Here is a 25732-nt window from a genome sequence, read left to right on the forward strand (position 1 = left end):
ACACCGAGGGCACTGCTTGGTGCTTTTACTGGGTCGAACATCGTATCAAAGCTGTTTACACAATGAGAAAAAGAAGCCGCTGACACTGTTGAGAGCTAATTATTCCCTAGTGGTAAAACAGACGTTCTCACGGTAGGGTGAAGTTTTACTTGGCTTAGCAGCAATTATTTGCTGAAACACCAGTTGCGAAATGCCTGTTTTATCGTGTCAATCGGCTCTGAGGTGGAAATATTAATAAGAAAGTGGTGTTTTTTTTCTCAAACTACAGGGGTTTTGGAATTCCACTGACATGCGCACTTTCGGAGCATGTCTTATTTCGCTCTGCTTTCACTGTTCTGCAATTGGACACAGCAGGAGCATATACACTAAGACCCAATGTACTTGACCAGTAATAAGAACTGACAAGCTGCTGCACAGCGATGTTGACTTAGGCGTGATTCACGTACACTGAGGCACACGGCCCCTTGATTCCTACTTGGAGTCCGAGCTATTTTTCTCCCCACACTCGCCGGCAACGGGGGGCATTTTTTCCAGATATGCAGCAGGATAATTAATGTAAGAAATGGAGAGAAATCAAGTGGAGTAAAAACTTGCGATGTAAGTGAGGAGAAGGTCACGGCTCAGGGAGGCCGTCGCCTCAGAGGAGACCGGGAGTTCAGAGACAATGAAAATAAACCCAATAGATCTTATCGCCTATGCATTGTCTTGTCTTCCACTGTGATAGGGAACAAAGAAATCACGCCAGGGATAAACACGGTATGAATTTTTAAGAGGCACCTCTCCTTATTTCTATTCCGTCTTATTTTCCCCCCCCCCCCGCTCAAAATGACCTCCAGTAATCTTCGGTGGTGAATATCACTATTTTCCCTGAAACTAAAATATGAAAGGGGATTGTGAGACCTACAGTACCAGGGGAGCAGAGGCACAGGTGTTGAATATTACAGTATGTGTATTACAACACATAGCGTTTGGCAGTTTGAATGATGTGGTAGGGAATATTAAAAGCAACATAGGTCTCCCTGTGCATTGATCTGAATAGTAAAGTCCGTCTCGGCTGTGAACAGAATGCAACAAAGGAAAATGGACATGACACATCCCAACAGATTGCTAAACTGATTAATGCATATTTGATCGGCGGAGAAATCGCATCCCCATGACGGCTTTTTCAGCTGAGATCAGCAATTTCCCACCTCGCTGTGCCCTCTTGCAGCATTTTCCATTTTCACAATTATGTAAAAACGCGCATTAGCATTGTCAAAAGTAGTGCAACATCATAATTATTACATATGTCTTCCATATGTCCCCCAGTGGGTTTAATAAAAAAAGACATTAAAACTTACGCAGCAAAACAATCTCAGCAGTTTATGACCTAAATCCTGATCATCTGTATCTCAGACCAGGAAAGAACACGGCAGGTCCCTGCTCTGGAATCCTACTAGATTCTGAAGAATAATTTCTAAAAAGTCGATTTTATTATTGGAAACGACGTCATAAAATCTTCACTTATACAGTAAAAAACAGTGATGTCGATTTTTTACAGCAATGAAGACTGACGTGTGTATCAATGCAATGTGACATGTCTGTTCTCCTGCTGGTACAACAGAGGATTAATCGTCAAACAACTTAATTTTGTATTATTTAACAAAAAAAAATCCAGCCAATAAGCGGAAATATTAATCATTCTCTTATTATCATTAATATCCATCAGCATGTACGATCACAACATTCAAAACACACAATCAAGTCTTCCATTTCAAGGAATCGGAGCGGATGTTAAACGTCCCGTCATGTGGGGAGCTAAAATATTTCCTTATGAGGAAGTCGTGTTGTTTGTTTGTTTGTTATGTTTCATGTCTGCAACCTGGCTTGAGCTTGGCGGTATCCAACTGCGTCGACAGTTGTGATTTATTCGATTTACTACCCACTGGATTATCGTTGTGATGTTTTTTTTGCCCTGTATCGCCGGGGAGAGCCGCGAGGAGATTTTTGCCTGTGTTTCGTGTGCCGGCTGACTAAATACTGCGCTTGTAGATCTGTATTACTGCTGTTCATGTCCTCACGTTGCAGGGCGAGAAAAAGGCAAATCTGCAGAGAGAAGGGGGGAGAGGAAAAACAGAAAGGGTCTCTTAGTCTAGTATTTCACAACCTCTGTGTCAGGACCCATCTCAAGGGGTCACAAGATAAATGTGGGGAGCCGCGAGATGATTACAGGGATAAGAAGGAAAAACATTCCTGTTTGTTTTCCCTCAGATTTTCTCTCTTCATCTTTGCTTCCGCCTTGTGAAATCCGGGAGGGTTTTTTTTTTTTTACCTCTGCACGTCTCTCATATGTATTCAAATGTAAATCTTTGGTTGAAATGCTCACAACTCACAGACATGATTACACTGACAGTGTGAGGGGGGGGGGGCTTGCAAGTAGACACCGTTTTGTATTAAAGGTTCTCTGTGTCGGCTCTATTGGTGAAGACGAAAATTGCAAAGAGACTGCACTGCAAATTGTTCTGTGCTTTTTTTCCTCGTCTTCAAATTTAAGTGTTTATTTCCTCTACTTTAGCTTTTTCTGTTTTTCGCAGTGCGAACGCCCCTCGCCTCGCTCGCCCTCCCCCGCACGTACATCGGCCTTCCGGTAAAGGAAAGACAAGCAGGGCCCTCTCTGGAGCTACCGAGTTCCATTTGTCCATTCCGGGCTACCGTAGAAACACGGCGGTGCAACACGGCGGACCACCGTGGAGCCACTCCTGATAGATCCGTCCACATCCTGCACACTGGAATTAATCTCCCTTTTTAAATTCTGATATTTATCATCACCACTGTTGAACAGAAATGATTGAGTGAGCTTAATCCGGATGCCAGTGGTGGTAAGGGGGTCTTCGTCAGTCGTCAGTGCTGAAGGGGGCAGATTTCGGGGTCATATTTGTGGACACAACTGTTGAAGGGCGGATCTCAGTCCGGTACGACTCTTTTCTCTGTGTTTGTAATTGCCGGACCTCCTGAACTGAAAACGCCACCAGTGAGTACATAAACTAAGACAGTTGTTCGGCACGAGACGGTAGACACTAATTAAAAGGACGGTGCGACCCGGTATCGGCTTGCCGTCTTCAGGTGAAGCACCGAGGAGACGACCTCTCCTCACAGAGTGGAAATGTAATTTCATGGCCTGTTAGACTCTGAACTCCAGTAGTAAACAGAGAGGGGGCCATGCTCACGTTTGATGGGGGCACGCTCGGACCACAACAGCACCCGGGTGGGGGGGACGTAAACACTGACAGAGCGGACTGAACTTCTCATAAAAGGCGCGCGTGCAGACAACTGCACTCGCAGAGTCGCAGCTCGTGCGAGGTTTGCGGGTGTGCGTGTTTCTTGACGGGTGAGCGGCGGCCGAGGGCCGCACGCGGAAATGTTCACGCGAGCGAATAATGGAAATGTTTAATGCGACACCGTTTGTGAAATCAATGTGGAAAACAGAAGTTTGTTATTTTTTTGTCCTGTGGCTACAACCAGAGTTACAAAAAAATAAAGAGTATAAAAAAACCAATGTCATTTGTTTTTAGGAGACTTGTATTTCAAAAAACCAAGGTGACGTTTAGTATTTTGCTCATTAAATTAGCTGTGCCGTACTTCAGGGATCGGCAGGTAAGTTTGGCCGCGGGCCCAACTTTACTTTCCCTTCTACTTTCCCAAGCCAGTAGAGGGAGGGCCAGGACCTAATCAAAAGGCTAATTTGATGAATTAATTTATAAAAATGCACCTGGAACAGACTGTTAGAGAATCCTTAGGGAACTGCTCCGACAAATTGTGCTGTGCAAGAGGAGCCACAGGTGTGTGCCGGTGTCTGGCCTCATGAGGAACGGTCATTAATGAATAGGCCTGAAATAATAGTGACACAAAGCGGCCCATGTCTTGATCCACCAGTTCCGGCCGCCTTAAGACAAAAGCGTGGAAGATGCAGAGGTCAACGGTGACCAGCGGGTGGCGCTGTGCAGCGAGTAGGCGACTTGTTACGGACGCCAGCACCCGGGGTTTGGCGAGCCGGCCGCGGAACCGCGCTTGTCCACGACATGCAGGTCACGCAGTAGGGCGGGCGCGCTCGTAACAATCTCTGTCAAGAGCATTTCATCAAACACACGGGACGCCGTGCTTCCGCCCGGTCTCGAGACCGTCGAGGCGGTGTTTCTTATCCGCAACGGCGCCGTCCGTTCGCGACCTTTTCACATTAAACGCTGTTTTAACTCAGCTGACAATAAAGGATTCAAGCACTTTGAAGACACAATTGCTAAAGGGGCACATTGTGAATGTTTTGCGTGTCATTCAATATTGTGAATTGTGAAATCATCTGATGGGCCAGTTGTTAGTGCTGTGGGGCCAGTTTTGGCCGGCAAGCCGCCAACGTGCTCCGGCACTGTAACGGCTTCACTCGCAGCGCTGCAGTGTACAGCATATGCTATTCTCAGACTCACTCCATTTATTATGTATAGGTATAACAGAGATACAGACCAATGCATACTCAATGGATTTAAAGATAGCGGTAGCACCTGAAGAAGATCCTCCGGTCTTGTGAAAAATTCAGTGAGGCTGTGAAAGCGGAATGGAGGCAAAGAGAAAACTCAGCGGCTGTAACGAGTCTCCGAAGACATCCAACGTGCGAGAAAACACAGGAGAGAAACAACAATCGATCCAAGTTTCCTCCGTTAATTCTCTCCATCAAAATTGGCAAATTAATCATTGAGTGGTTTGCGCAGGCCTGATTTTTTTTTTTTTATAATGATGGACTTTGTTACCTTTCCAAGACAAAGACACTTAATAATTCACAGAGTTGGCCTTTGTTGAACCTTTCACTTATTCTCTCAGGAGAGGCCCCCACTTTCATCGCAGCTATTCACGCTGGCAGAGTTCAAGACAATGTCTGTCTGAGCGAGAGAGAAAAAAGACGAGCCCATCGCAATCGAATAGCTCTGGCAAATACACTCCGAACGTGACGCGCCATCTCCGGAGTCAGATGGGGAAATCAGACAGATATGGTTTATTGCATTCATTCTTATTCTCTTTTTTTTTTTTAAATAGAAAACAAGGAAGGGAGATTAAAATTGATTTAATAGAAGGAGGAAAAAGTCACCGCTTTTGCAACAGACAGACGTTGACAGATATAATGCGACAAAACCACGCGCACTCCAGAAAACAAAGACAAGGAAAAGAAAAGAGACAAAGCCACGAGGTGAGTGAAATATGTGAATCACCATCACAAACACTACGACAAAACAGGGCAAAATTAGAGTCGACTGCACTCTATTGATATGAGTTTGTCCGACTTGAAGAAGGCTAGAATTTCCATTCAACTCACTGGTCCCCCCAAAAAAACCCTAACATAAAAACATATGTAATATGTAAATGTAATATGTAAATGTAAGCAGTCTAAAACCCGCTTGTCTTCGAGCGACAACAGGACGCCGCATTTCTCGTATCGATTAGGCCTTTTTAAAACGACGCCACATCTCCGCCGCCTGTAAAATCCCATCGTCGAGGTCTGTGTCTGCCCCCGGCATCACCCATAGGCACCACTGTTCCAGCCCACAAACGACTGAACGGTTGATTCGATGAGCCAAAGGTCAATCATGACCCATAGCCCGGCGAATGGAAGTGGTGCAGACTTCCGGGTTGATGCCGGCGAATGGTCAGTGGTTCGTTACTGACCGTCTCCAACGCCCATCAGGTGGTGAACTCGTGAGCACCTGCTGCTCATTTGTTTTAACTTGAGCGCGTGAAATAACAATCCATCCATGTGTCGCTGTGCTCGGTGACGGCCACAAATCACAAGTGTCAGGTCCGCTTCAGCTTCAGTTTCTCATGCCGCCTGAAATCCGCCTGACTCTCCTGGATACGCTGCGTTAGGAGTCGCGGCAGAAAAACAATGTTCGGTTCACGCCGCAGTCAGCGGCTGTCAAATATTAATTTACATGCACTGTTGTTTTTTTCCCCACACTAACAAACAGCGCGTGCAGCGCTGACATTGATTTCCATGACCTTTGAAATCCATGACAAAAGGGGGGGGGGGGGGGGGGGGGGGGGGGGGGCGTGTGAAACAGTACCCGTCCAGGTATAGGCTTGTTTGACCACTGTTTAACCTGCAAAATGGAGCCATGCGATCAAATAATGGATTTATTATACGATCAAATAATGGATTTATTATACGCTCAAATTCCCCATAGCGATAGCCAGTTGTGACGGGGAGTGTTCTGTCCCCGGGGGCCTCAGTTCTCCGGAGGCTCGGTGGACATTCGCACCTTTCTTTCTGATGGCGACGAGAGGGGATTGATGCGGCGTCCGTGTCTGTGCATCAAATGAATGAGATCCTTCAGTTTTTGACGCGCTGAGCAAGGAGGGCTGGAGGTAACAGCTCGCCTGGCTCTGTCTGCCCAGACTCATTTACTCTATGTATTTTGTTTTATTAAACTGGTGGATAAAGGGTGAGCTGTATTTTGTGTACGGGGGTCTTGTCCTCATTTCCTATTTGTTCTCGAAGTCCGTGAGGCCAAATCCCTGAATTGTTAATTTCACAATTTACATTGCATTTTATTTTTTCCTGTTAAACTAAATATATTGTGTAAATCAGGCAGCTTCAGAGTTGACCGCTGAATTTCTTTAAAAAAAAAAAAATCAGGAGACGCAGTTAAAGCTTCAGTCAGAAAAACTTCAAAATCTAAAACAGACTCTTAATGTACTGGTGACCATATCTACTGTCCACAAGTCCCTCCTTTAATAGTGACGAGCGTCACTATTAAAGCTTTTCTTATTCAACACCTCTACAAATTTAACTAACCCTAACCCTCTCACTCGGTGCCGTTCATACGGCACCGAGTGGAAACCAGGGAACAACCGGGGGCGCGCCAGAGGCCTTCTTCAACGTCCGCGCGTGCGCGTGCGCCTCCGTCTCTCCGCTCTCCGTCGTCTGGCTCTCTGGTCCATTACTTCTCCACCCTGCTCACATCGCTCCTCTGGACACCCATGACCCGAGTGTGTGGGAAGAGGTGGGAGAGATCAGGGGGCACAAAAGGACTGGCCGCTATTAATTCTACCCGGGCAACCTTCACGATTATCCAACGAGACAGAGGTTTAATTGCACTAGCCCGGAGCCGGCGGCGGGCGGGCCTGCCCCTTCGCCGCCACCTCCTCCGGAGCCGTCTCACTTCGCCTTCATTAGACGGCGGAGGAGCCGCGAGCAGTCGCCCTTTCTGTTCCCTCCCCGCTTTCTCCTCTCCTCTCCTCTCGCTCCCCCCTTTCTTTTTTTTCACTTTCCGCAGCAGCGCTATCTCAATGCCGCGCAGGAAAAAATAAAACAACATGTCAGGCGAGGTTATCGATGGCCATTGTGATGTCGGTTTTAATTTTGAAAAGAAAACTCTGGAGGATTGTTCACTTTCAGGCGCCGAGTTACAGTTTTGCTGCAGGGAGGAACTCAGGGAAAAAAAACCCCCGCTGCCAATGAGTTGTGGTGCGCCGCAAAGGCAGACTGGGTAGGAGCCGCAGAGGTCACGGAGAAGCATGAAGGGCTGCCGGGCTGCAATATCCTCCCTCAGACCTTTCTCAGAGAGAGGAATTGACCGCCTAATTCCCCACCACGCACAATGAGGGAATGAATAAATAAAAAGACTTTTGAAAACTAAGAGCAAAGGACAGACAATACACACAATACACAGGCAAATATGACATGTGTTCAGACACCGCGAAGCTACATTTCGCAGGGATTTCAATTCACTTAAATAGAACTGCTGGAATTCGGAGGTTTCGCTTGTGGTGAATTGAATTTTGACCTTCCAGAATTTCGCCGCTGACCCGCAGCGAAAGGCGTCTTGGCAGTGCTAACCTGTGGGGGAGTCCAAAAGCTATCCTAATAGCTATTAACTGTGTCACGACACATATACTGTAAAGAAAAATGCACGTAAACACTTTGGAAAGTGAAAGCTAATGCCGAAGTGCCTGCAATCTGACTTTCCCTGGAGTGACCAGCGGAGGGCGACTCCACTGGTTGCAAAAAATACAATTCTGTAGGAGTCGCGTCGTGATTGACAGCTGGCAGCGTCCAATAGGTGCACGGTTGCAGGTGTACTGCGAGTCAGGTCCATCCCACCGCTCCTCCAAATACGGTTACTTCTGGTTTCAAAGGACCAAGATGGCGCCGGCCAAAATGCTAAATTCAAGGCTTCAAGAACGGCAGCCTACCAACCAATGGGCGGTAACACGATGCAGAAGTTATTGTCCAGAGCGAAAACAAAACAAAAAAAACCCGACGAGAGCAAACGTGAGCGATTGCGAGTGACTGGCCCGGCCGTCTCGCGAGTTCGTGATAAGCTCGCCCGGCTACAGCAATTTCACAAAGACACGTGGATACATTTGGCTCCAGCGGGCCTTAATGGGGAACTTTCACTTTGTGAACCCGGTCAGCTTCGATCATCACGACACATTACAAATTGCTGAAGAGGTTTGGAGTGGCGGCGCCTCTCCCCCATTTTCATATAAATGATCTAAAAGGGCGTAAACTCGCGTTAGATGAATCGCACCTTTTAGGAGGCTCGGTAGAAAAAGAAAAAAAAAAAAACCCCTGCAGGCGAAAATGGCCTGACAAGTGGTCCTTCGTCCCGTCCGTCGTCGCTCACTTCCTCTCTCCGTCCGCTCTTTTGCTGGCCCCCCTCTCTCAGCAGCGGTTCCCTTCACTGCAGGTAATTACAGTGCAGCGGCCCCGTGGCCAGTGAGAGGCGCGGGGCCGGCCTCTCCGAGAGACGGCACATGATCCATTAGCTGAGCACGGGCCTCGACAGGCCACTCCTCATTCCCATTTGTCTTTTTCCCCACAGCCCCTCTGCTGCCCTCATCCCACTCTGCGCCAGACATCTCCTCCCGGCGCAGAGGGAAAGGCAAAAAGAATTTCAGCTTGAGAGCTCCACCGAGTCTTTTTTTTTTACATACCTGAATAAAACTTTGCCCCGATAGCCAGGCAGGCATCCGGGCAGCCAGCCAGCTCTCTAACGGAATCACTCACAACGCAGAGCTCAGCTGCCTTGAATTCCATGAAAGAATAAGTGTGATGTATTTTTTAACCGAGTCCAGGTAATATAAAGCTGGCCCACGGAGAGGCGCAAGCCTAAGTGCTTCAAAGGGTTTTCAGTTCCATTGTGCTTTTTTTAAAATTTGGAAGAGAAAAAAAACAAACGATCAAATAATCGACAAACTTCACGATTGCCGCCGTGCTCACTTCACGAATATTGGAAACGATTGCTCAGTTTTTTGCAAACTGTCTGTGCTGCCGAGTGTAGGCGGCTTTTACCACAGGCTTTTTATTTTTAAAAAAAAGAAAGAAAAAAGAAGAGAATAAAAAAGACTTAATCCCCTGTAATGACCTTGACCGCCACTAATAGGTAAATCGTCACCAGAGGGAAAGATGGGATAGATAGAGAGGAAAAGGGAAAAGGCGGCGGCTCCCTGTCACATCGCGGAGTTAACTCCTCCCGTCTCGTCGAATCCGGCGCAACGTCTCGGCCGATCGACAGCCCCTCTGCAGGTAGAGGACCCCAGGAGCACATGTTACATCCCCGTCAAACTGCTGCCCCCCCCGAGGTTCCCCCTCCTCGCCTGCGGAACTCAGACACGAATACTTGTTTCCGGTTTGTTCATATTTCCCAAGATGCCCGCGGATTCTGTCAGAAGTCCGAAAAGCTTCCGTCGAGCCACAGTCGAAATCCGAAGCTCAAACACCGCCGCGGCAACGCGGCACGAGATTACATAGAATATCAATAAAAAATGTGCAAAACTTGAGCTTTTCTTTTTTTCTCGAAAAATTGAACGGGATTGAATGAATTGCTTCTGTAGCCGTCGGATCATTATTCTCTTTGGTGCAGAGGACAGGCGACGCATGTCGGGAACAGCGGGGGGGGGGGGGGGGGGGGAATTAGCAGGCACGCCGACGTCGTCCTCTACTTCCTGCCTCTGTCTCTCTCACGGAAAAATCTGCAGATTGATTTTGTGCGGCGCCAGAACAGTAAAAGAGCCAATAATTGATTTTCATGCGGTGAGTGGTGACCTCCTTGCATATATTCATACACTATATGCATTAATGCATGCGTATGAATATATGTGCATGTATATGTATGAATCTCCCGGATACGTGGCCCAGAGAAATTGCAGCTCTTGGTGCGCTTTCGTCTTTCCTCCACAGTCGCACGGCTTCCTCTCGTTTCCTTCTTGTTTCGCTTGCCGACCTGCGCGGGAAAAAATCCATCCTGCTGACCCTAATCAAAAGCACGACGCGAGGATTAATAACTCTCCTGATATGGAATATGCACAACTCCCTGTCAACCACACGAACAGTTCTGCAGTTCAATTGAAATAACGTACGAGGAGCGTCTTTAATCATTGGGTCAAGGACAAACAGAAACAAAACCCTCGTTGCTCCACTCAGCTCATGGAGAAGAGGCCTTGCTCATGTTTACAAGCTTTCTAAGTAATGAAGAAATGAAAAGAAGCAACTCAACACAAATGATTTGATGCAATATTCATAATGATAATGATGGCAGCCACCTCTTAATAGAAACCTCTCTTCTCATGATTTCCTTTCTTACCTCTGTCGGTGAATGGATATATATTCATATTGCTTTTTATTGCTTTTATTCTGTGGAGCACATTGTGTCACCGCCAATGGCTCAGGGTCTTCCTACATCCAGAACATGGTCAAAGCTTATCTTATTATTATATTCCACGCTCATATTTCTGCCCAAATGTTGACTAACGTGTGATCTTCAAACTGCTATTTGACTGTTTCCTTCTTGTTTGCCCTCAATTCTTTATCATCTAACTCGTAAAGCACCTTGTAACTGTGTTTTGAAAGGTGCTATATCAATAAAGTTTATTATCATTTCTCTGCTAGCACCTCTCTTGTCCCGTCAGCCTTTCAGCACCACCTCTAGTGGACAGCTCCCTACTTCACCCGAAGCCTCAGTCGTTCACTCACGTGTTCAGTCCTGAAGGAGTTCCTCACATGAAACTGTCCTTCAGCCACTGTTACAGATAAATGACTGACTCAACCAAAAAGTTCAGGTTCGGTTTCACAGCTCACAAACCTCTTCCATTCAAAATGTACTGTATTCCTGAAGGTCAGCGATGTTGAAGTCTAATGCATCTTTGACTCGACTCCACATAAAGCATCGAAAAGGTTTTGGTGCTTTTATGTTTTTTTCACCAATCGAGTGAAATTTGAATTTTCCCCCCCAAAATTGTTTGCAGTCCATTGAGTTTAGTTCTAGATGATTTGGTAAGAGTGAGTCTTATCACTAGACGATGTCGTTTTGAGTGGATTTTGCAAAATGTCAAGGATGAAACTGGGTTGTATTCATCATCTGAAAAGTAAAAAACAAACCAAGAATGTTTTAAGACTTTACAGCCATGAAAATCTGCCTTGGCATTGTATTTGTTACAAAAATCATTAACTTTATATGAACATAAATTTAAAGTATTAGGTGTTTTAAATGTATCTTATTCCCCAGGGGCCAAAAGCTTTGATGCACGGAGGCAAAACCAATCAAGGCTGCGCAATTTAAATAAGGGCCATGTGTATACAAGCGTCTTTGGAAAAAATATAAAATACTTTCATACTAATCCAAAAGAGCTGTGTCCAAAAATATACTAATTAATCGGCACTCAGGTGACAAAAAGTCACATAAGTGGCACAAGTACGCAGCACTCTGGCATTTAATATCCCTTGAAGCCAGCTGTTCAATAATCAAAAATCCTCCTCGTTGGTATGCCGCGCTCACGAAAGTCTAGGCAGATATGGTAGATACAGTAGTCATTCATTGAGAGTCTGGTTGTTTAATGAATTTTGAGCTAACGGGTAAGTGTTGGCCTTCACACCCATAACTGGCCTATCCATGTTTATGAAGGTTTCCATTGTGGGCAAGGCAATGTTATTTTTTAAATTTTTTTATATATTTTGAAAAGCCAGTTTTGAATTTGAGTTTATAATATTCTCTTAAAAGGGGTAATAACAGATTTTTCCTTTCTCTACACAGAGGATGGTGGTAGTGATGGCTGCTTGCCTACGGTGACCAGACGTCCCAGTTTGTCCGGGACTGTCCCGACTTCAAGTCCTGACAGATATCTGTAAAACACTAAAACGTCCCAGTTTTCCACTTTCATGACCAAATTGTCCCAGTTTTCACCACAATCAAAATAACAATTATAGTATTACACTTGTTTTCAGCGCATACATAGACATTTATCATGTTCTGACCCACCTTTAATTACCCAAATCAAGAATAAAAACATGAAAATAGTACCATGTGTTTGTATTCCACACTGAGAGTTCCTGCATGTGCGTCAATAAATCAATCAATCAGTCATCGTCAAGGCTGTTGCTAGCCAGATCCCAACCCATGATTCTCTGAATATGGTTACTTCTGGTTTAGTTCCAGGATGGCGCAGGTCAAAATGCTAAACTCGAACCTTCAAAACTGCAGTTCACAAACCAGCGGGTGACGTCACGGTGGGTTGTCACTTGGTCCAGGCCGAGGCTAGCTGGTTAGCATGTTAGCCTCAGTAAAACAACATTGGCCTCACTTTCCAAATTTTTGCGAATTTGACGCCTAACTCCAAATTTCTGCAAGATTGGTGATGGAAATGGCTAATAATGCTAACGTTGGCTATATAGCAATAGCAAAAAATGTGGCCATTTTAAAAAGGTTTTCATTGTTTCTGCTTCACCACAGTTCTTTACTGTATTTGTTGGATTATTCCCCGATGGATATTTGATGGACTCTTCTTTCACACTTGGGATAATTGGGTGCCAGCATTTTCTCCCTCTGCGCTGTTTAAGGAAATGTCAGTCAGCATTAGCATACCCATTTATAGAGTGCTACAGCTGTCGCCGCCCGCTCCGTCTCTGACCCCTCGCGCTCCGTGCACCTAGCCACCCCCTTTTCAAGGAGGGTTATCACAACGATTATGAAAAATGACTCCTAGGTAAACCCGATGTGACACATTATCTCAATATTAAAGGGGAGTTTGAGCGAATAATAAGTTTGGCGTATTAATCAAGGTATGAAAGGGTAAGGAGCTGCCAAGTGAAGTTAAATGCCACTGTCAATCTCGGCATGAGTCACTTTTGACTTCAAAGGATATTTCGGTTGGATCATGTCACAGTATTTATGGGAACGCCAGTGTCCCAATGGGAGTCATAACCCCCGAGAGACAGGCAGAGATTTCCTTCAGAAAAGTGGTGGATGGTGCACGGAAACGTTAACAGTTGCTGAACATAATGATCCCATTAATTCTCGCATTGCATGTGTGGCTGAGCGTACTACTGCTATAACCCATTACTGTGTGTGTGTGTGTGTTTGTGTGCGTGTGGCGGCATATGTGCATATTAATGCTGTTGAGTCCGAGCACATACATTTCTGTAAGCACATCCTAGCGTCGCCCGTTAGCCCACTAGGGATGTCAGATGAGGTGCAGCAGGTAGATAAACCACCATCGCCCAGTGAGCAATATATTATTCTCTATAAGGCCGCTTTAAAGGAAAGAAAGAACGATTTGAATCCCCCTGCTCACTTTTCATGAATAAATGATGAGGTGATTGAATGAATCCATGTCCTTTCTCGGTGTCCTTTCTAAAGTTCGCTAAATGGCAGACATGGCGGTATGTCCCTGTCTACGAGCTAGGTGCTGCTAATCTGATGGTGTCGCGCCGGCCGGGCCGAGCTGTTCGCTGTATCTCCCTCGTTACAAAGGCCTTCTTTGGCAGAGGCTATTGATAGCCCAAAGGTCCAGTATCAAATGGGGGAAGGTATAGCAGTAAGTATAAATCATAGTGCTCGATAGTCGCCACTGATCCTCTTTTTTGCTGCTGGCTGGGCCTTGATTTGAGGCCATATTTCTGTTCTGCTGTGATATAGGGTAGCGCAAACTGAAGAAATGCCACCCTGCATCATTTGTCCCCAACATGAAAGAACAATATGGCCATCTTTGCAAAACAAAGGTCACTCGCTCGCAATTCTAACCAAAGTTGTAAAACATGTCGCGTGCAGAGCTCTATATTTATAGTTCCATATTTTATAGTACCCATTTGTGGGCGTATGAGCATGCACTTCACACATCTAATTGAGTTGGTCACTGTTATTAAATACTTAAGCAGCTCAGGGGGCAAATTTGCTCGCATGCATCTTTCAGGAAAGGGGAAAGGAGGAAATATGAGACATGTCTCTGAGCTCAACGGAAAAGGCTCGTGGGGAAACACCAAGCAAAGGATAGCACCAGTCACAGCTCATGGCCGAGCCACATCGCACAAAGTCAGGAGCCAGGAGCGAGGGAGAAACGGAGAGCAAGGGAGGGAGAGGCGACTCGCTCAATGAGAGTCTGGGGCAGAGATAAGAGAAGAATTAGCAGTTAATTTGTGGAGAAATTAATCCGTTTTCGGCATGAATCAGAGCCCCAACTCTGTGGCATTGTTCAAGGCGGTGCGAGCTCCTATCTCATGTCCCCAGATATTTGCAGGTCACTACAGAGGAGAGGATTTCAATTTGGTCATTTATGTTGGATCAGGAGAGGGAAGGCACAAAAGAAGTCCTTTGTTCCGGCGAGGAGTTCACCGGAAAATGGCACATATCATCTTGTGAGAATTCCACAGCGACCAACGTGCGCCACGGCAACGGTCGTCTTTGTGATTTGATTTTCATGAAGGGAGAACTCAAAGGCCACACAACAGCAAAACTGAACAAACTGTAATTGCAACAGACACGATATGATATTGAGCATTTAATCGCAGATCATTAATGCAGTGCCATTTAAAAAGCCCCGGCCTCCCCAGAATATAGAGAAGGTGACATTTAGAAAGCCCTCAGTTCTCCTCCGACACCAAATATTTCGCCAGTTACTCAAATTAAATCTCTGATGACTTGCCTTTGGATACGAGCCGCACAACATAACAATACTGGAGAAGTTTCTGAGATTATTATACACCAGGCAAGGTTATGCAAAAGCACCGTCGGCTTCCATTTCACTTAGCTGAAACTAAAGACTTTAAAATGACTCTGCAGCAGCCTGGTTAATATTAGTGCGTTCCAGTGTGTGTGTGTGTGAAATGGCTCTCTGCTTCTTGATTGACATTCTCCATACACGGGCACATCACTGAGCTCAGACCTCTCACCTACATTAAACTATATATTCAGCGACACCTCATACATTGTAAGCATAGCTCACGTCCCCATATTGAAAAAGACAGAATATGAAGAGGGGGATTTCATTTTGAGACATGCTCTGAGCTCAACTCCTGACCTCCGCTTCTCAATGTCAGCGCTCGGAGTGGCTCCTAATCCGACTCTTGCAGACTTGAGTCGAGACGACACCTACACTTCCGTGCCGCAGCCTCCACGCCGAGGCGACTTAACCAAAAATGGCACGAGACGTTGTTTAGAGTTGTTATGCCGTTTGTCGCTCCCATGACGATCTAATTTCTGTTTGCGACACTGGTGACAGCTGTCGTCAGTGTGACGCGTCAGGAAGTGTCTCCCACTGTCTGACGTATGGACAGCGTTTCATTAGGGCCTCTGCAGACTATGTTTTTTGTGAAAGTAAATTGCATCGGATGTTTATTAATGGGGGGTAGAAGATGATTGCAAGAGGGTATTGAGCCACTTTGACACCAGTGTCTTCTCTAAAAAAAAAAACAGTTGGAGGAATGAGGCAGTTGTAAATGAAAGGTCGGCGGCATCTCTTCCTCATCGCCGTCGGAGGCGAGCTAAAGGCTATTCACTCGATGAACCCGGTAACTCGGCAACCCAGTGGATACGTCGCCATGCAACCTTGCCACAGCTACATCTGTGGAGTTTTCTCTGGTCGCACTTAAAATCAACAAATGACAGAAGTTTGATTCTTTCACATTCGCAGGGCATTTAGAAATAAAAAGATTAAAACTGTCCCTTTGTTTAAAACAACATACACGGGATAGAAAATGTGCAGGTCTTTTATGGTACTATTTTCCTGAGATAAGGGCTCGGCTGCCGCAGGAACACAGAGATGCTTTTTGGCCATATTTGCCGGGCGATGCATTGTCCACCAAACCAGAGAGGGCTGGATTCACTGCAGCTGGTAGGGGGAGACGTGTACATGTTCATTTTCAGAAGTTGTGTCTGTTTTGCCGGGATGAGGTGATTCCCTGCAGCAAGCCAGACAGACTTCTCTCCTCCCCCTCGGCGGCGGGTGCTTCTGCTGCCGCGTCCCTCTCCAGCCTCATTTTCTTCCCTCCCTGCTCGAGGTTGTTCTTTGCGTGGAGACGCAGCTGTTGCGAGATTCACAGCTTCCTCCACGCATTCCCTGACTGTGTGACCGAAGTTTCCTTTGCGGAGGCATCCCTTAAACCTGGCATCCACCAAGAGAGAGAGAGATTTGCAGCACTCAGTGTATGTCACTTCTAGCGAGTCATCCCGCATTACTTGTTTCATCTGTCTGGTGAGTATGTTGCCTTCAGGTTCCTGCAGTGAGGATTTCATAAGCTCCAGTTCTGGCGTGAGTGAGGGTATTGCGACGTGTTCCTACGACACCAGTGGGGTCATAGAGTGGTTAGTGGTTGACGGAGCTATCTGACATTCCCAAAAGTGATAAAGCATTGTACTCTTGTTGCCAGCTGGTACTGCACAGATAGCCATCAAAAGTTGTTCCCCACCTGGTTATCACATTATGGATAATGACCTGCTCAGGGATTTCCCAGTCTGTCTTCCTTTTTTCATATCTCATTGTGTTGGCATGCACCTGACGGCAGATTCCACCATCTGAATCCCCAAGACTTGGTTCACGGCCAACGTGAAATTGTGGCCAAAGACAAAGGATCTCTGAAAAGCCCTTCTTCATATCCTCAGAGACTTTACTTTGAAATTTTACAATCCTGGAGCACGTTGTGGTCTTCAGGGCAAAAATACGAGTCTCCAGACAATGGGGCTTAAGCTGCCAGTCTGAGGAAAGGTGGCCTGTAAAACTTATAAATGGTTCCACTCCCCCACCACTTGCCGGTCTCCACAGGTCTGTGGTGACTGAATATCACACATCTTCCTTGAGCTCGTCTCTCACCTGTCTGTACACGTGAGGGAGTGCAATGGTTAGAAGTACGTTCTTGATGGCACCTGGCACATTCTGTAAAAACCTACCAGCTCTGCAAAGACACTTCACCTGCAAAGGGAATTAAGTTTGATCCCACATCCAAACAAGCCAAAGAATTGAGTCATGCTGTGGCATATTTTATTGCTGAGGACATGATGTCCTTAAGGGTAGTGGGGGGATAAAAAGAAGTTTTGACATTTGACCATTAGAATATTGTTAAAGACAAACACTGTTAGGAATACCAGTGAGTTAAAGGCTAAAGTAAAGGGGGGGGGGGGGGAAGCTAAAGGAATCCGACAGGGCCGTCAGGTTAACACTCCCATTGCTCAGTGGGACTAGAAACTACAGAGCTTCTGCTCTCAGATCTAGATGTGAACTAACCTAATTATGCTAGCGGCTCACTTAGGAATGCTAGCTGCGTTGCCAACGACAAGCAAAGTCAGTTACAAGAACATTGACTCATCAGGCGCGTCAAACGAGTGGCGTATTTTGAGTGGGCGGCTCACCGGAGAGTGATGAGGTGGAGATACTGCTGGCTTTACATTTTCCACTGCCGGCATCTCATCTGCTGTACCACCGCCGGCTTGTCCACGTGTAAGTACCCTTCGGAATTTCGAGATTTTAGCACTTTCCCTTTGCCATATATTTCCAGCTGCAATAACTCAAGAAAAAAACTATATGGCCCAAATTCATCATGATGAAGGAACACGCCGCCCTGTGCAATGGTGTGTCTTTAATTGCTTTTTGAAACAATAGAACTCTACAGCAGAATGGAATAAGCTGTATCAAGCTTTGACTTCGCAGTCGACGTTTCGTTGCTGATTTGAGCCTTTTTTTCCGAGGGATTTTCTTTTGCTGAGTGCGTGACGGGAAATATCGTAATGCTATAGCCATGTTCTTTACCATAACGGGTCAAACGCGCGGAACAAAAATAACAGGAACAAAGGTAAATCTGTGTGATGGAGTGCACGAACCCACACCTTCCACACAAGCAGCTGTGGCAACAAAAACAAAGGGGCGTGAATCCATTATCCTCCATTATCTGAAAACATTTCCAGTCATCAGTTCTCCCCCTCCGACGATGTTGGATGATAATGAGTTGTGTTCTCTCTATTAGGGAACAAAAAAAACACAAAACGCACAAAAAGCCATAGCTAGGGAAGGCATTAAAACTAATTCATGGCACCTGCTTCCAAAGACATTGAGCCTCCGTCAACTTGCTGCGGAGGATTAACTGTAATTGATGGCAACACATGGAGAAATAAAAATAACAAAACATACATGCATACATACGACACACACACACAGAGTGCACACAGCTCATTTGCCTGATTTACTGGGCCCTTTCATAAAACCTTTCGACGAGGTTTAATTACTGTGCGTTTTGCAACGTTTTTCATGTTTAAAAGGTGATGAATTGTATAATTAAAGGGCTCACAATGTAAATCAATGGGGCAGAAAGAGAGAAGGTAATTAAACAGAGCTCTGGCAGGCGTCATAGTGTTCCAACTTCCATGGGAGGCGAGACACCCCCCTGCCATGCCCGAGCACTTGCTGACTGTATTAATGATGGAAATGTGGACACACAAAGACGCCTCCTGAAAAGAAAAGCTATGAGCGTCTTTTTTTCCCTCCTTTTTTTTCATCAGGTGGATACAAAGAAGCATAGTTTAATAATATGCCACTCAATCACAGAGACATTCTGTCAGGTGGTTAGGGTTTTATTGGCACAGTTTCTCCTGGCATAAAGGTCTGAATTAATCCAGCAATATGGCATCTTAATGTGTCTCAGCTTGTAAATTTTGACGCAGAATATTTTCCTCCTCTGCAGCCAGGGGCGGAGCAACCATTTGTGTGCCCACGGGCTCTTAAGGGTGGGACAGGATAGCGCGGCTACCCCCCTCGCCTTTGGGCCCCATTCTAGTCTCTACAACATGCCAAATCAAGTGCCATGCATTTCTACCAAGTGGCAACCCACCGTGACGTCACCCATTGGTTTGTGAACTGGCGTTTAGAAGCCTCGAGTTTAGCATTTTGTCCAGCGCCATCTTGTTTTTTTGAAACCGGAAGTAACCATATTTGGAGTAGCAGGGGAGATGGGGCCTGACTTAGAGCTCGTCCACTGTACGTCCACCTACACCTGCACCCATTGGGAGGTACTACCTGTCAATCACACGGGGCCCACACCACAATGCATACTCTACTTTATGGGCTATTTAACTCTAAATGGACCATAATTTACAAAATGACCTGAGAGACTTGAAACTAGCGATTGGGACCATAAGCTCCTCAGGAAAATGTTGTTTTGACATTATAAATCAAATGAGAGGTAGAATATATACATTTTTCATAGATTTCTTTTTGAAACCAGTGGAGTCGCCCTCAGCTGGTCATTCCAGAGAATTCAGCTCTTAGGCACTTGCGTATTGGCTTCACTTTTCCGGACCACGTTCATTTTTATATACAGTCTATGGTTTCTACATTTTCTGCACCACCATATACAAATGTTATGGTATAGTACCAATAATACTTTACTTTGAAAACAACTCTTTACTTTCCCAATCTCCTGCTGGGTTGATTCAAATGGCTGGATTGGCTGAACCCATTGGGTTTCTTTTAGGGTTTGGGGAATTTTGTTCCGTTTTGTCTTTGACCCCAAGTGTGGGTATCACAACACTCACATGTGCAACGCCCTTAAAGAGGCAATAAATTGCTCTGAAAGTATAGTTTGTATTATTCATAATACCACTTTGCTCATTCATGTCAAGAATGTCAAGGTTGTGCACTGTTCTGCTGGTGCTCGTGCAGTATTTCCATCCGTCAACTGCATCTGCCTTTCAAATCAAACTTGTGTGTTCTCTATTCTCCAAGGGATTCGCGACACTTTAGCGCTATGAAAAGCTGCAAATGCTGATGTGACAGACCTCATTTGCAGTCTTAGTCCCAGTGCTCAACAGACTCAAAGCCTTAGGTGTTCTGCTACTTGAGCTGCCAAAGATAAAGCCCCCTTTTTTCTTCTTCTTCTTTTTTTTTTTTGGCCAACCCTCCCCGAGTTGCCTGGGATTGCCAGCGCTGCCGGCGGAGGTGCAGATGTGTGGTAATTGAGTTTGGAATGGGCTGTTTGAGGTGGAGCTGTCGCCGTGCAGCTCGGTCATAGCTATCCTCCCAATTTTCTCTCTCTCTAAGGAGTTCTCGCCCCGGGGAGTGCGCAAGTGAGTGGACCACGGCTGCCTGTTACTGTTGCATGGAGTTACAGATGACACAGGCTCCACTCCCACCGAGACACTCTCGCCCACATTCTGCACTGTAGACATCCCTGCAGTTCCCTCGGTCGGTTCTTAAATGGACACATTAGCATGAAGCATAAAGTCCCCCCCCCCCCCCCCCCCCCCTTTTTTGTTCTCTTTGATTTTAAGCGCCATTACAATGAAAGTTTCTTTCTTTGGGAGTCAAAAACTAGCGTTGAAAATTTGTTTTAAAGGGGCAGTGAGAGAAAAATCGGCGAGCTTTCGGCTCAGACCTGGCTCGGTAAATCGAAAAAAAAAATTAGAACGTTTGAAAACATCACTCCCCCACACCTTAATAGACCTGCTAGCTAACGGTGCTACGACTCAGGGCTTTTGGCCTAGTGGATAGAGCGTCGGTCTCCCAAACCCGAGGCTGCGGGCTGGTGAGAATAAAAGGTTTAATGCCATCAAATTAATTTAAAGTTGAAGAATATGTGCTTAGTGGTCGTTACTGGATTTTGTCACTGTTCAAACTAACTGTTAACAAAAATGAGAACGGTATCAATGCTTTGTCTCTAACTTTAATAGAAAGTAAATAACCACATAGGTTTGACTCATTTGACTTATAGGAAAACAAGTGAACGTTATTTTTTTAATAATTCCTTTCTCACCTTCCATCTCTTTAGCGGGTGACTTCCAGTGAGTCAGGGCAGACAAGTACCTCGCCAGCCAGTTGCCACATAACTAAATATTGAAAGTTGCATCATCTAATCCACACACACACACACACACACACATGCCTTCTCGTAACGTAGAGACACTTTCTTTTTCCATTACTGTCATGTTACTTGCACAGACGTGTTCTGGCCTGGTCTCAAAAGGTGCGATTTCTCCATTGCACCATGGCCAGAGAATGAAGACGGCTGTACTGCATCATACGATTCCTCGCGTTCGGACGTCCACAGCTCAAGTGGTGTGGCGTCCCCCAGTGATACAAAACAGCAGGTAAGCTGGCTTTGGATGCACAAAACCTGTTTAGCTATAAAAAAGAAAAAGAAATAAATGCCAAAGACCAAAATGCTCCTATAGAAGGGAGGACAGTCTTGAAATGAGTTGATCCGCTTTCGATAACTATCTGCCACCTTCCTCTTGATTCGTGACGAGCTATCCTTTGGATTTCTGGTTTCTTTTCATCTCACACTGTCAGAGCAGCGGCGTTGTGTGGTTGAAGGCTGCCGAAAGCAAACGACCAATTACAGAAAAGAATACTGAGATTACGCAGAGGGGGGACAAAGAACGAATTGAAGCTATTACCTTAGCGAGGGGACTCGCGAGGGAAAGTTGCGTTTGCTCCTGCCGTTGAAAGAGTTGTTTGAGCGCATAAGGAAAAAGTGATAATTACTAGAAACCCGACTACAAGAAAAGATAAAACAGTTCTAGAGCAGAGAATAACGGGTGTTATTTACCTGACTTGATTACCTAAACCTTGTTATCTTTTTGTACTCAGTGAGCCTTCTCCCAGATGCACATACTGTATATCAGTGAGAGAGGAAAAAGCACATTGCAGACAGTACCAATAAAAAGAAAACATGAAATAAGTTCCAAACTGTTGAGTGGAACCAAACAAACAACCACTTATGAGTCGGCATTCAGCCGTAACCGTGTCTTTTAAGTATCAAAAGTAATTGGTCCACATTATTCTTCGGAGAAAAAAAGGCAGACGTGGGCAAAATCAACGGGGGCAGAGTTCAGAACTGTGCACAGATTTGATTTTCACGTGCTCCGGGGCGAGTGAACACTGTTGATGGAAGTGGGCACAGAGGGAGACGGGGAAGGTAAGAGCAGCCAGCCGCCGTTTCTCGGAGGGGTTACAATTTAGAGGGCGGTGCTGATGGATGGGCAACAATGAGCCGCTGTAATCAATTCAGCGTGAGTGTTCATCATGGGTCTGTCCGGGGGGGCGACGGAGGGCGGAGGGGCGGCGACAGGAGCGAACCAGACTAAAGGATGCCTGCACACAGATCAGCTTTTTTTTCCCCCCATGTTGCATTATGAAACACACCGGAGCCCAGATGAAATTCTACTGGGAGCATTCTTTTCAGTCATGATAGCAGCATGATTAATTCTGTCGCACCATGTACAATGACAATAAAGGGGATTCTGATTCAGACTCTTCTGATTCATGGCAATGTGTGTCCTGAACTCTTCCTCCGGAGGGACTGCATATACGAAAAACGCAAAATGTCCTCAAACGTTGCTCTCGCCAAATACCCAGACGCCACCGAGTGTCCCGGAGATTTTTCCTGCTGCGTTCCCGTGTGAGCGGCAAACTCCCCGAATATGTCCAGGCGCAATTTCGCAGACACATTCTCTGGAGTTGATGTCCGAATAGAGGTTTACACGACATTTTGGACGCACATTCTCCCGGTGGATGAGGACAACTGACTTTGGTGATCTTCGGACTTTTCACCGGTGACAGGAAGAGTTTGAAATGTGTTCATTTGATGCCACCGTGTGTGTGTGTGTGTGTGTTTGTACATTTTTCTTTTTAATGTATTCAATATTTTGGTTGTAAGATGAGTGACATTCACAGCCTCGGTTGCAGTTTGCGTCGAGTGCTAATTGGCGACCGCTAACAGCCTCTCTCAGACGGTTGGGTAAACAATATGTCAGCGTTGTCATTGCGAGCTCACGCTGGCAACAGGTTTTTCTGATTCGGGTTTCCAGTTTCACCGTTTGTCATGTCACGGTGACATTAGCTGTGGAATTCGCATTCATTCAGTCTTCACATTGTCACTGACCCGTTCCATCGTTTCGATTGACGTGTTTCTTCCGGAGAAGGACACGTCGACTTTGCTTTGAGACGATTCATATTGGGCTGGAAACGTCGACCGTTCACCCTCTTTGTGCACGTGCAGTTTTAACACCCTGAATACGTTCCCCCTCATGTCTGCCTATAACCTCTGCAAACAATTCACGCGCACAGAAATTCCCAAATGAGCTTGTCTGAGGAGATCACTGATGATTAAACGAGAGGAATCGTCTTTGCCGCGTCGTGTAAATCCCCCGCATTTAAAGACTCCGGCATCGCTACCTGCTCCGTGCTCTCGCGTCCCGCTTTAAACTGTAAGCCCGATGAGGAATGAAATCGTGACTGCTGTGTGCTACGTCGGGCCGTAATCCCTCTGTGCTCGGGCTTTCGGGCGCGCTTTTTTCCGTGTCCTTCCTACCTCCCGCTCATTCACATCCGTTCCTTTGTGGCTCACTGACGCCGTGCTTGTGGACTCCATGTGGAAGCCATTGTGCTGCGAGTCAATGCCGCCGCCGCCGAAGGCGAGAGCGCTATCCGATTCCCATCTGGACGGAATTCTATGGGCGTTGCTGTGAATGCACTCCAGTGGTGGTGGACAAAAAGAAGAAAAAAAAGCGTATAAACTACTGTCTGACTTCTGCTGAGTGGGTTGGTTTTTTTGGGGTTTTTTCTTTTAATCAGTGGCCAAACTAGAAAGAAGTTGGCTGCACAGTTCTCACTACATAACTGGCTGCAGTCCCCAGGGCGCCCCTGACCTTTAGGATGGGAAGAGTTAAAACAGACCAACAAAACTATTCCATTACTCTGATTAATTGATTTTGAACGCTTACCACAGAACGGCTGCAGGGGAAAACGCTGGCAACAGGCACTCAGTTGATTGGAGTCGATGCTTAAGACATGAATGGTTTCCGCGTTCGTGGATGAGGCAAAGGTCCTCAATCTACATCGCGATGGAAAGCTACATGCTAATAATTTGGGTATAGATTACTCATAGCGACTGTAAATACCACCTATGCATGAGCATATTCTTGCAAAAGGGCGTTGAAAAATGAAATGCATTCATTAATGTGAGATAAATGTCAAGTGCAAAATGGATCTAGAGTTCGCACCCTTGCAAATGAACCCCTTAATGCGACTTCATGAGGTATATAGATATCTACCAGCGGTTACACGTACAGAAACACGTGTAAAGAAAAAAATGTTTCAGCGAGGGACTTTTTTTTTTTATGGAGAAAAGAGAAATCGTAAGGGCTCATTAAATCAGACCTCGGCCCCGTCGCAAGTTTGACAGGACTGCTCATTAACCACCGTTGCCACCTGTGGAGCCCGGGCAACTCCGGAGGAGACCAATAAAGAATGGGATGTCGGGGAGCTAAGAGAGCGTGCAGCGCTGACACGATGACGGGGGGGGGGGGGGGGGGGGGGGTGGAACAGAGGGGGAGGGAGCGAGAGAGAGACGAGGCTGAGGCATGAACAAACAAGAAGACTGATGTCTTCAGTTAGCATGCTTTATAGATGATATTCATAGCGTGGCCCTGCATTTATCACGCCACTGCTGCTGCGACACATCAGGTAATGGAGGGTGGGGGGGGGGGGCAGGGGTGTTGCGGAAGCATAGAGGTATGTGGGGTGGCAACTGGGAATGGATATAAAAAAACGGTGGGGGGATAAATGAATGAGCAAATGTGTGCCGTCAAATGATAAACAAGGAATTGTGAAGAAAGAGGGATTTGAGGATGAGATGAGTCTCAGTTGTGCAGCTGCAGTCCCCCAGGGGGGGGGGGGGGGGGGGGTCAGGATGTGCGCCGTGTCACCGGTCACGTGTGTGATTCTACTAATTAACACTTTGGACCGTCGTCTTTCCCTCCAGTTCTCGGGACGATTCAGGCGGGAGCCCCGGGGGACGAGGCGTCAGAAGACGGGGGGACCTGCCGCAAAGAAAGGTTTGAGTCAGGGTGGGATGACACAGTCGCAGCACAGGGAGACTCACCCCCCCCCCCTTTCCGTATACATATCACACGGTGTCTGCATCAGAGCCGCCGCCGCCGCCGCGGCTGGCGAGTGTCGCGCGTAGCCGCTCTCATTACGGTATGTGGATGAGTCACGCTGTTCAAACGGGGCTGTCACTTGCACTGACGCTCGGGGGACTGGCGAGACAACGGAACAAACACTAATGATTAGCATTAAAGATGGAGCTGTTTTTTTCGTGGAGGAGCTGTCTGGACGCGCGGCGGAGAGCTCGCGGTCTCACGCTGGGCTGGCAGACCTCGCCGTCGTGCAGGCGAGGAGACGGTTAAACCTGCCGCCGGAATGGCTTGTCTTTTGCAGGAGGTGTGAATCTCTTTGAGATGTCTTGAAAAAAAAAAAAAAAGAAGAAATGTTGCAGAGCCCCAGTTTTACTGCAGGCGTTTTTTTCTCTCCCTCCATACAACTCATTTAACAGTCACTTGATTTTATGAGTGGTCTTTATCCGTGCCTCCGAGATAAAACTGACGAGTCATTGAAGTGGCATATATTAGTCCTCCCATTAGATATTAATGTGCCTCATAGGTTCAATTTTCCT

This window comes from Scophthalmus maximus, chromosome 16 (assembly GCF_022379125.1).
Source record: "Scophthalmus maximus strain ysfricsl-2021 chromosome 16, ASM2237912v1, whole genome shotgun sequence".
Classification (NCBI taxonomy): Eukaryota; Metazoa; Chordata; class Actinopteri; order Pleuronectiformes; family Scophthalmidae; genus Scophthalmus; species Scophthalmus maximus.